Source organism: Nelumbo nucifera, chromosome 2, assembly GCF_055504915.1.
Source record: "Nelumbo nucifera cultivar China Antique chromosome 2, China Antique-T2T, whole genome shotgun sequence".
Lineage (NCBI taxonomy): Eukaryota > Viridiplantae > Streptophyta > Magnoliopsida > Proteales > Nelumbonaceae > Nelumbo > Nelumbo nucifera.
In genome coordinates this window covers 72,135,987-72,147,214 of record NC_142650.1, presented here as the reverse complement: position 1 = coordinate 72,147,214, position 11,228 = coordinate 72,135,987, and the positions used below count along the sequence as shown (strand labels likewise).

Here is an 11,228-nt window from a genome sequence, read left to right as displayed (position 1 = left end):
ATTATGAGGCTTTAGACAACATGACTAAGAATTTCATCAATATTTCTGTTCTATCAATTGTATATCAGGTATTTTTTTTACTAATCTTTTATCTTTAAGTAATATCACTAAAATCTTGAATTGTTCGATGACTTTTTTTCCCCGATCATTGTAACTTTTAGGATCTAAATTCAAACAGGATTATTGGAAGTGGTCGTGAGGTAGATGGAATCTATCCTATTGATACTTCCTCTTTAACCAAAGTGTCTCTTCATGGTCATAGTTATGGGAATGTTGCTTCTACCGTGTTTGTTAGTTGGGTTATGAAATGACATATCTATTTGTGTCATCTTTCCTTTGTTTCTTTGAGATATTTATTTCTACAATTGTTTGATATATCAATATGTTTAGTTAAAGTGCAAAGGTTGTCAATACCTAAGGAGGAAGTAAGGTGCCAGACGCTGATGACGATAGGAGACTCACATTTTCGGAAATGATGAGAAAGACTTCAGTAATATGATCAAAATCCTTCGAGTTTGATTCAAATAAGTTTAACCATGATGGTTTACTAGTGGTAACTGAGGCAGGGGAATGGTCGAGAATCTCATTGACAACAGAGGAGACGATATGGTGGAGATGATCTGGATGAGACTTCCTTCAAAAAGTGATTTTATCACAAAACAGGGGGCAGTAAAGGAATGCAAACATGCACATAGGGGGAAGGTACTTCTAAATCAACAAAGCAAAAATCACTAGGGAAGATTCATCCATTTAAGTTGTTGGGAGCTCACTGAAAAACTAAAGTCTATATGCATCCTTGAAGAAGATAGGATGCATGACTATGTTGAGTTGGCCCTACTCTTTCGCCATAACTATGTTGAGTTGGCATGTCATAGACTACAATGCAAAGTATAAAGCTATCGGGGAGCTTAACCATATAAAAGATATTATCAAGTGGGCAATTGATTATCCGTTGAAGACTTTCAATTCTCCTGTTGATACCATTGATTGGATCTCTGCACAAGTAAAGTAGGTCTCTAGTCCCTTAATTAATTGAAGGTTTAGATCTCTTTGGGTTCTAATAACTAAAATGCTTTATTTCCCTTGTGATTGTATGGAAGTTCAGAAATCAATCTACATTCCACATTGTTGTTTACCAATTTCTTAGGTATAATGTTTCATTTCCTCATGTTCTTCAATACTCAGCGTTGTAAGTTCTTATTTCACTAACTCACAAGACCCAATTTTTTTGTTGAAAGATTTTGGTTGATTTCCATTGTTTGATTCATTTTTCCTTGGATCCTCAAATTCTCAAAATTTCTTTTGAATTTACTTCTTTTTTCTAATAGAATCTCGACCGGATTCATTTAGATTTGTTCTCTTTTGCTTCGAATCTGCATCCTTTGGTGCTCTATGATTAATTGTTACTACTTCTTATTTTTCTTCCTCACTTTGTCTGAAATTCACAACTGCACCACTTCCTAGGCATAACAATGTTAGTTAGAGGGGAAATTCTAGTAAGAGAGATGGTCTCTCCGACAATTCTATTAACATGAATCTGGTGGCTGGGTATTATGACGCTGGAGATGCTATCAAATTCAATTTTTTTACATCTTTTGCCATGACCATATTGAGTTGGTGTGTCATAGACTACAATGCAAAGTATGAAGTTGTCAGGGAGCTTAACCATATAAAAGATATTATCAAGTGGGGAACTGATTATCTGTGCTCAAGACTTTCAATTCCTCTATTGATACCATTGGTCAGATCTCTGCACAGCTAAACTAAGTCCCCAATCCGTTAATTTAGTGAAGATTTAGATCTTTGTTGGTTCTAATAACTAAAATGCTTTCTTTCCCTGTGATTGTATGGAAGCTTTGGAAGCAATCTACATTCCACTATATAGTTTACCAAATGCTTGGATATAATGTTTCAAAATAAAGGGTGAAAGTGATGTCCATCTCTAACATTGTAGCATCCAATTGAAAAGTAACTTTATGTATGAAATCTGCACTCTAAAGAAACAATTTGCAGCCATTCTTTTGGCAGTCCAAAATGTATATTCATCCACTCTTTTGGCTATGGAATATGCTTTAGCTTTAAGAAATTATTACTGCAAATTGTGGTACTTTTTTTCCTCTTGCAATGAAATTGCATTTAAGAATGCTTGAACTATTTTTGTTGTCCAATTTTCACCAAGCACATTTGGACTGACCTATTTATTCTCTTTTCTAGCAAGTTGGTGTTGGGAATACCTCAAAATGTCATGATCCTAATGATCATTACTGTTGGGTGTGGCTTGAGGACATAAATTATCCTAGGCCTGTGTATGAATGCCATAGTTGCTCAGATCCTGTAGCTGAGATGGCTATTGCTTTATCTACTGCATCTATTATGTTTAAAGATAGCAAGACCTATTCCCAGAAACTTGCTCATGGTGCCAGAACACTGTTTAAGTTTGCAAGGGAGGTACAAGGTAGATATATTGCAGGTAGCACAAATCCTATAATCTTCTATAATTCCACTAGTTACTGGGATGAGTTTGTGTAGGGTGCAGCTTGGTTGTATTATGCCAAGGGAAATTCCTCCTACCTTCAACTGGCTATTCACCCAACTCTCGCTAAACATGCTTGTTCTTTTTGCGTGAACCAAATTATGAGGTTCTAAGCTAGGATAACAAGCTTGCTAGTGCTTAAGTAAGTGAATGCATTTACACATATCTTTACATTTTTTCAGTAACAATTGACAGGCTCATCCCATGTAATTTCAATTAGACAAAGGGTAGATTTTATTAGTGGATTGTGCACTTGAGTTTGAATGTTTTAGCAGATAATTGTATACCAATCTTGTCTTGTCATGTTATACTCTTTGATCTTTGAGTAGCATTTCCATTTCTACGTAATGGTCATTTCCCCCAATACTGATCCTGGTTATCCAGGGTCTTGGAAGAGTAGATTGTATATGAATCTAACCCTCAAATTTTTCTTGCACAAAGTTTTTGCTGTCAAACTCAAACCTGCATTCTCACACCTTAGACCAAGATTTTACAATTGTACCAAACATTGATCTAATGTTTATTGGTCTTCATCTCAGGTGCTTTTAAGTAGATTAAGATTGTTCTTGAGTCCTGGTTATCCATATGAAGAAATTTTGAGGACTTTTTACCACTAGACTAGCATATTCATGTGTTCATACTTACCAATTTTCACCATCTTTAATCAAACAAAAGGTTTGCCTGCCTTACTACACTGAACTTGTAATAATGTCTTTATATATTACTTTGGATTCCAGTGTAATTTTTTTTCACTTTCACTATTCAGGAGGTTTGATACAATTAAACCATGGAATGCCTCAACCTCTACAATATGTGGTCAACACAGCTTTCCTAGCTGCCTTGTATAGTGACTCTCTTGATGCTACAAATACACTAGGGTGGTATTGTGGTTCTAATTTCTTCTCAATTGATGTCTTTAGTGGTGGCAATTGCGCGGGTTGGTTGGGTTTGGTTTGGGCTGAGCTTCAACCCAACCCATTTAACCCACTAACCCGTTAATTGTCCAGTTATATAAAATTAAATGGGTTGGGTTCAACCCAATCCCGCTTTAACCCAATCCAATCCGCCCAAACCCAATAATCTTATATTTATGTTAAAACAAAAAACCACTCCTTCTTAACAAATAAGGTGGTCATAGCTTGGTGGCAATAGTAGTTGCTATTTACACAAGTGGTGAAGGTTCAAATCACATTACATGCATGTTATACACAAAGCCATTTAACTATGTTCGGGTTTCGGATTTGATGAACCACTAAGGTTTATACCGGTTAGACCAACTTAAACTGTCTAATTGGATCGAGTTTGAGCTAATCACATGAAGAGTGGTTGAAACGTTTAGATCCGGATCAGTCTGGTCAGACCAGACCCCGACCAGTCCGGTTCAAATTGGTCATACCAGATCAGACTAGTTTAGTTAATGATGGATTGACTTGGGTCTTCTAATATCAGGTTTGTACACGGGTTTGGGACCGAACTGACTGGCCCAAAGTGGGTCAAGAGAAGTAAATCGGACCGGTCTGGATTCAAGTCAAGTTGTACATATACAAACCGTGAAAAGCAAGCGGGTGGGTCTAGGGTCTGGGCCCTATCCAGGCCCGTCAGTTTTGGATTCAGGTTGACCAGGATCGACTTATGCTGGGTCGGGTCTGCCTGGTGTCTAATTCAAATTCGGGTCAATCTGAATCGGTATATGATAGATTGGGTCGGACCACATTGAACTGGTTCGGACTCGGGTCAAATTGATTTGGATTTATGTTGGGTGAAGTATGTTGATTCAAGACAAAACTAAATTTAGTCAATAATTAATAGAAAATGAATGTATTAATTATAAATTATTTAATTCAAATAAAGAAAATTAAAAAAAAAGTTAAGAAATTAATACTTATGTCTATAATGGTTAACCCAATGGTTATCCACAACCCAACCCACTTAAATGGGTAGGTTGGGTTGTGGTTCGATTACACAACCCGCCAAGTAAATGGGCAGGTTGGGTGGGTTAGATACTGGATGGGTTGGATGGGTTCAACGAGTTGGGTGAAAAATTGCCACCCCTATATGTCTTATTGGACTTTAGCATATAAATCAATTAGGTTATGGAGAGCAACTGAAAAAATAATTTTGGGTTTTGATAGATCAATTATATTCTTGGAATGAATCCTCAGAATATGAGTTATGTTTTGGGCTTTGGAAATTGTTATCCAAAACACGTGCACCACAAAGGTGCTTCAATCCCCAAGAACAGGATTAAGTATAACTGTAAAGGAGTGTTGAAATAGTTTATTTTATATTTATATTCATATTCATATTCTGCTTTGTTAGGGCCTATTTGGTCTGTTTAAAGTAGTTCTTTTATTATTGTTCTCGTACTTTAATCTCATCAGGGGAACAAGGGTCTTTTCTCTTTTAATTATGGCCACCCTATAAATACTAAAGCAATCTGGCACCAATCGCCAATCTTCTTTCTTCTCTTCCACTTTCTCCCTTCTCTCTCCCTCCCCCTCTTCTTTTGTTTACTACTATTCGTCCACTGTTAAGATGGTATCAGAGCAACTCTATTGGATTTGAGAGCAGATCGAACAAGATCTTCCCCTTCATCTTGATGTCTTCTCCAGACTGAGAACAGAAAAACTAACCTACAACTGATACAAGTCTTCTCCTTTTCCTTCTTCTCTTATCTTGGTCGTGTGCCAAGAAAAAACTCAATGAAGTTGGTCTACAGAATTTTGTCAGAAAAAAATTGTGAGGTTTAAACCTCTTTCCTTGGATGCTTATAGGTCACGGATGACCTATTATTTCTAGTTTTTGGTGTAACTACAATATTCTGAGGATCTCTTTGGTGGTTAATGCACTAAGACGCTCTTGGAAGCTTGGCAGGTTGGAACTATTAATTCTGTACATATCTGAAATCAATCTAAACCTTTTTTTTTTTTTTTTTGAGGATTGGTGCTAGTTTGTGTTCAATTTGTAACTAATCTAAACCTTATTTGGGGTGTTTCTAGGATTTGTTTTTGGTGTTACGAGGGATCCAAAGTTGTGTGTTGAAACTAAATAGTGTCTATAACCATGTCCTCTAAGAATTTTATAACTTTTGGGGTTTCAAGAGGTCAAAATGAAATGAGTGGGGGGATGGATATGAGTTTTCCTATGGCTGTAATTCCCTTTGATGGACTGAACTACATTGAATGGTCTAGGGAATTAAAGTCTACATTACTGTTAGGGGGAAAATAGGATATATTAATGGTAAAGTGAAGGAACCTAAGACTGAAAGTGTTGAATATGATAGGTGAAACCAAGAAAATAGTATGGTGATGTCATGGCTCTTGGTTTCCATGCTGCCACAAGTAAGGAAAACATTCAAGTGGGCTGAAACAACTTGTGAAATATGGGATCAAGCGAAACCTACCTACTTAGAGCAAAGGCACTATGCCAAGATATATCAACTGCAAGTTGAATCCTACACTTGCAAGCAGGGGAGAGAAGTCTCTCAGTGTACTACTCAAATCTGGCATCAACATGGAAGGAACTAGATCATTACCAAAACGTGAATTGGAAGTGTGATGAAGATGTAAGGGCCTACAAGTTACTTGTTTCCCAGCAACGAGTATTTGCTTTTCTTTTGGGGATGAATCCTACATATGAGTTTATTAGGGTACATATCTTAGGAAGTAAAGACTTACCTTTAGTTCCAGAAGTTTATGCTTTAGTTCAGTTTGAAGAGAGAAAAAGAAGTGTAAGGAATTGTGCAGAGCGGGAGCCAATTGCTCTAGCTGTCCGAGGAGGTACAAACTCAAATGTCAGAAGCTCTTTTAAGAATGATGATTCATAAAAGAGAGTGGATGACAAAGATAAACTTTGATGGATTCATTGTCAGAAGACCAGATACACTATAAGCACATGTTGGGACCTCCATGGGAAGCCTAAATGGGCTCAAGAATTGAGAAAGAAATCAGCATCTGATTAGAGTAAGAAGCCATCCTAGTATTATCAGAAGAAATATAACTCAACAAATGTGGCATCTCAAGAGACTAGTCCGATGGTACCTTAAGAGCGAGCCCCTAGTTCTGAGCCCAAGGAAGAGATTATCAACTCTTTTCGTGATCATTTGGAATTATATGCTAGGACACTTCATTAGATTGATTCTGGCCCTAGTACTCCTTCTACCTCCTTTGTGTCTACATCAGGTAACATTGCCATTGCTTTCTATGTGTCATCTCATACTTTTAATTCCCCTTGGATAATTGACTCTAGAGCCTCAAACCATATGACTAGTAAGTCAACTTCATTTCAAGTATACAACCTCCTCACTAGGAGAGATAAGGTGAGACTAGCTGATGGATCATTCTCCACCATATCCGGCCAAGGAACCATTTCTCTTCCACTTGGTCTTACCCTCTCTAATGTGTTGTATGTTCCTAAATTACCTATCAATTTACTTTCCATTAGTAGTACTACTCTTTGAATTGTTCAGTTAACTCATTTCCTTCTTCGTGTGTTTCAGGATTTGGCATCGGGGAAGATGATTGGTAAAGGAAGCATGGTGGATGGTTTCTACATGTTGGAGAATAAAGTTGGTCTTGTGGCTACAGAGTTTGTAAGTTCATCAAGTGAGAGTTACACATACTTATGGCATAGTCGTTTTGGTCATCTTTCTTTTGAATCATTAAAACTTATGTTTCTAGAGTTATTTAAGTCTTTATCAGTTACTGAGTTATAATGTCAGACATGTTAATTAAGCAAACATTGTAAAAATTTTTTTTCCTTTAAGAAATGAAATATCTGAATTTCTAATTCATATTGTCTATTATGATGTTTGGGGCCCTATTACTCTATCTTTTGAGACTGAATATAAGTATTTCATTACTTTGATTGATGACTACTCTAAATATACTTGGGTTTATCCTATGCGATCTAGAGATAAAGTTCCAAACTGAGATTCATATTTTCCAATTGGACAATGCAAAGGAGTACTTTCATAGTGATCTCACGGAGTCCTTTGCTTCGTGTGGATCTCTTCATCGGAGTTCTTGTGCTAACTCCAGCAAAACAATGTCACTAAAAGAAAAAATCACCATCTCCTCAAAGTAGCTCGTGGTTTATTACTCCATATGAATGTTCCAAAATGGTTTTCGATGGATGTTGTTATGTGTGCTGCATATATCATCAACCGTATACCATCTCGGTTACAAGAGTATAAGACCCCACGTCAACTATTGTTTCCTAAAGCTCATCTATCTCCTATTCCAATGCGTGTCTTTGGGTGTTGTTGCTTTGTTCATGACTTGTCCCCTACTCATTGTAAGCTCAATTCTCGTGCCATTCCTTGTGTTTTCCTTGGTTACTCCTTATCTCAAAAGGTTTACTGTTACTACGACCCTAGTTCACACAAGTACTATGTCTCCATAGATGTATCCTTCTTTGAGAGTCAACATTTCTTAGTCTTTCCTCAGGGGGAGAATAGGGTTGAGGAGAAACACACAAAGGCTCAATTACCTCCTCTTCCTGATCCTCCTCCATTTCATGTCTTTCTTCATCGCCATAAAAGCCAGTAAAGTTTAAGAGTCGTGGAACCTAAAACTATACAACCAACATCATCAGACTCTCTAGGGGCAAATCTTCATTATCACCCAAATACACTTGTTCCCACTGATATGCCTGCACCTCTTGATATTGATCTCTCTGCTATTGATGATCTTGATGTTCCTATTGCTAAGAGAAAGGGTGTTAAATCTTGTACTATTAATCATCATATCTCTCACTTTGTCCTATGATCATATTTCACCTTCATATTGTGTGTTCTTTTCCTCCATTGATATTGTTTATGTTCCTAAGAATGTGGTAGAAGCTTTATCCAAACATGAATGGACAATTACAATGAAGGAAGAAATTAATGCATCTACAAAAATGGCACCTGGGAGTTGGTAGATCTTCCTAAAGAGAAGAAACCAGTGGGATGCAAGTGGGTATTCACAGTAAAGCATAGGGCTAATGATACAGTAGAAAATCACAAAGCCAGATTGGTGGCAAAAGGGTTTACATAGGTATATGGAGTAAACTATGCAGAGACCTTTGCTCCAGTAGCCAAGATGAATTCTATCAGGATCCTCCTTTCATTGGCATCGAATATCGACTGGGAAGTTCACCAGTTGGACATTAAGAATGCATTCTTGAATGGTGTACTCGAGGACGAGGTGTACATGACTCAACCTCCAGGCTTTTGTGCCAAAAGCAGTGAGAAGAAGGTGTGCAGGTTAAAAAAATCATTATATGGGTTGAAACAATCACCTTGGGCCTGGTTTAGTAAGTTTCACTTAGCCATTCACCAAGTGGGGTTCAAACAATGTCAATCAAATCATACTCTATTTGTGAAGAAAGGTGAAAGAAAAATTGAAACTTTAATTGTGTATGTTTATGACATAGTGGTCACAGGAGACTAAATGACTAAAATACAGAAGCTGAAGAAATTCTTAACCACCCAATTCGAGATGAATGATCTAGGACCCTTACATTATTTATTGGGAATTGAAGTCGCTCGTTCTAAAAAGGTATCTTTATTGCCCAAAGGAATTATGTACTAGATCTATTAGAGGATACAAGCAAGTTAGGATTGAAGACAATTAATTCACCCATTGAACCTAACCATCAACTGGGAGACAGTCAAGGGGAGTCTTTGAAAGATGTGAAGAAGTTCCAAAGAATTTTGTAGGGAGACTCTTATATTTGCCTATGGCCAAACCTAATATTGCCTATGCAGTGGATGTCCTTAGTCAGTTCATGCATAATCCTAAGACAACTCACTTTGAAGTTGCAAAAAGGATCCTTAGAAACCTCAAGAAGTTCTTATGAGCCGGGTTACTATTCCAGAAACATGGGAATTTGAAAGTTGAAGTGTATATAAATGTCGATTGGGCATGGGTAGTCGATAGCAAAAAGTCTACCAGTGGGTATTGTACCTTTGTGGGAGGAAACTTAGTCACCTAAAAAAGTAAGAAGCAAAGTGAGGTGGTTAGGTCTAGTGCTGAAGCGGAATACAAAGCTATGTCTTATGGAGTTGTTGAAATCATATGAATAAAAACCTATCAGGTGAATTGGGTTTTACAATTAACAACCCCATGTCACTCTACTGTGACAATAAAGTTACTATCAATATTGCTGCTAATCCAGTCCTCCATGAAAGAACAAAACACATCGAAGTGGACAAGCTTTTTATTGGAGAAAAACTTGTGAATCGAGAAGTGTGCATTTCATATGTTAACTCGAAAGAACAATTTGCAGACATCTTCACTAAGGGCCTTCATCATGTGCAACATAATAATTTGTGTGACAAGTTGAGCATGATTGACATCTATGTCCCATCTTGAGGGGGAGTGCTGAAATAGTTTGTTTTATATTTATATTCTTATTCTACTTAGTTAGGATCTGTTTGGTCTTTTTAAAGTAGTTCTTTTGTAATTGCTCTTGTACTTTAATCTCATCAAGGGCACAAGGGTATTTTCCCTTTTAATTATGGTCACCCTATAAATATTAATGTAATCTAACGCCTCCAGACAGAAGTTTGAGTTCGCGAATCTTCTTTCTTCTCTTCTACCTTCTCCTTTCTCTCCCCCTTTCCCTCTTCTTTTGTTTATTGTTGTTCGTCCACTATTAAGAAGGAGAATGGAAATGGAGTAACAATCCAAAGTTCAATCCCAATATGATGGTTGGAGCCATGGTTGCTGGCCCTGACAAGCATGATAGGTTTTGGGATGTTTGTTCAAACTACAATTTTACAGAACCCACACTAGCTGGCAATGCAGGTTTAGTCGTTTCTCTTGTGACTTTGTCAGGTGCGAAGAGTGGGATTGACAAGAACGCCATATTCTTAGCCATCCCACTAATATTTTCAGTTCCTCCACCACCTCCAGCACCATGGAAGCCTTAGAGATTGGCTATTGGTGATGATCCTCCTTTTCTTTTTCTCTCCAATCTAGTAATTGATCATGTTAGGAGTTCACTTTTTATATTTGATTGCTATTGAGGAGAGGGATATAAGGAAAAAAAAGAAAACACTCATAGAAGGGGAAGAGATGCCTAAGATGTGGGCTGGCCCAAAGCAACAGAGTGATTGCCTGTTTCTCCAACCTTGATTTGATTTTTTTATACATAAAAAATGTATGCAGCAAAGCAAATGTATTCTTTTGGAACACCGGATTTCATAATTTTTAAATTATATGAAATTTTATTTCATGATAAGCAAATAATCTTCCTTTGAGGAAAGAGTTGGCAAGAATCTTTAAGGAAAAGCATGCCTTGTAAAAAGAACTATGTTGTCTTTTTGAGTTTTTTATCTTAGTTTGTTCACTTTCTTTTTCTCCATTGTTGTTGGAAAAAAGATTTGGTTTCATAATTTTTAAATTATATGAAATTTTATTTCATGATAAGCAAATAATCTTCCTTTGAGGAAAGAGTTGGCAAGAATCTTCAAGGAAAAGCATGCCTTGTAAAAAGAATTATGTTGTCTTTTTGAGTTTTTTATCTTAGTTTGTTCACTTTCTTTTTCTCCATTGTTGTTGGAAAAAAGATTTGGTTTAATGTAGAGAAGTTGCATGTTTGGCTAAGATATCACCAAAACCATAGAGGAAAATCAAACCAATAACAAAATTCTTAAGTTTAGGTAATATTTTATTGGCATCTTTTGAGCTTCTTTTCCCAAGAAGAA

General features: G+C 36.8%; 1 pseudogene; it reads left to right on the top strand.

Annotated features, from left to right (window-relative positions):
- Positions 1-20: 20 nt before the first annotated feature.
- On the top strand, positions 21-4,809 carry LOC104604196 (endoglucanase 9-like; annotated as a pseudogene).
- Positions 4,810-11,228: the final 6,419 nt, after the last annotated feature.